This window comes from Aquarana catesbeiana, linkage group LG06 (genome assembly GCF_042186555.1).
Source record: "Aquarana catesbeiana isolate 2022-GZ linkage group LG06, ASM4218655v1, whole genome shotgun sequence".
In the NCBI taxonomy this organism is placed as follows: domain Eukaryota; kingdom Metazoa; phylum Chordata; class Amphibia; order Anura; family Ranidae; genus Aquarana; species Aquarana catesbeiana.
This window is the reverse complement of record NC_133329.1, coordinates 90,997,368-90,998,724: the sequence shown is the minus strand read 5'-3', so window position 1 is coordinate 90,998,724 and position 1,357 is coordinate 90,997,368. Positions and strand designations below refer to the sequence as shown.

Below are 1,357 nucleotides of genomic sequence, written 5' to 3'. Positions count from 1 at the left end.
TGGTTTCACTGGGGATCGAACCCAGGACCTTCTGCGTGTAAAGCAGACGTGATAACCACTACACTATGAAACCATCTGTAATGATATCAGTGCCAATGTGGTGATGTCATCACCAACTTACATTTAGCGTCATGCTCAAATAGAGAATGACCTTGCTCAATTACTGTCATGTGACAATTTTTGTGCTTCACACATGTCCCATACTATACAAAAGGTCAGGTGACACCACTCTTTCCTGATTTAGCTTTGCAGCTTCCGGTGTCACCTCTACCACCACCAGTCTGCACATATATATATATATATATTATATACACACATTTATTGTCAAAATTATTGGGACACCTGCCTCTTCACATGCATGAACCTTAATCTTTAATGGCATCCCAGTCTTAGTCCGTAGGGTTCAATATTGAGTTGGCCCCCCCTTTGCAGCTATGACAGCTTCATCTCTTTTGGGAAGTCTGTCTACAAGGTTTATGGGAATGTTTGACTATTCTTCCAGAAGCGCATTTGTGAGGTCAGGCACAGATGTGGACGAGAAGGCCTGGCTCGCAGTCTTCACTCTAATTCATCCCAAAGGTGTTTTAGCAGGTTGAGGTCAGGACTCTGTGCAGGCCAGTCAAGTTCCTCCACCCCAAACTCGTTCATCCATGTCTTTATGGACCTTGCTTTGTGCACTGGTGCCCAGTCATGTTGAAGGAAGGGACCATCCCCAAACTGTTCCCACATAGCTGGGAGCATGAAATTGTCCAAAATGTCTTGGTAGGCTGATGCTTTAAGAGTTCCCTTCACTGGAACTAAGGGGCTAAGCCCAACCCTTTAAAAACAACCCCACACCACAATCTCCCCCTCTACCAAATGATTTGGACAATGCACAAACAAGGTCCATAAAGACATGGATGAGCGAGTTTGGGGTGGAGGAACTTGACTGGCCGGCACAGAGTCCTGACCTCAACCCGAAAGAACACCTTTGGGATGATTAGGAGGGGACACTGTGAGCCAGGCCTTCTCGTCCACATCAGTACCTGACCTCACAAATGCGCTTCTGGAAGAATGGTCAAACATTCCCATAGACACACTCCTAAACCTTGTGGACAGCCTTCCCAGAAGAGTCGAAGCTGGTATAGCGGCAAAGGGTGGGCCAACTCAATATTGAACCTTATGGACTAAGACTGGGGTGCCATTAAAATTCATGTGCGTTTAAAGGCAGGCGTCCCAATACTTATGACAATGTAGTATATATATATATATATATATATATATATATATATATATATATATATATATATATCTCAAAACATTTTTGTGGCTTTTTTTTGTTTGTTTTTTTTTTCCTGCAGATGAGCTTTTACATAGC

General features: G+C 43.6%; 1 non-coding gene across 1 annotated transcript; it reads right to left on the bottom strand.

Moving 5' to 3' along the window:
- TRNAV-UAC (transfer RNA valine (anticodon UAC)) lies at positions 1-73 on the bottom strand. Its single transcript has one exon. It is a non-coding gene; the product is annotated as a tRNA-Val (tRNA).
- Positions 74-1,357: the final 1,284 nt, after the last annotated feature.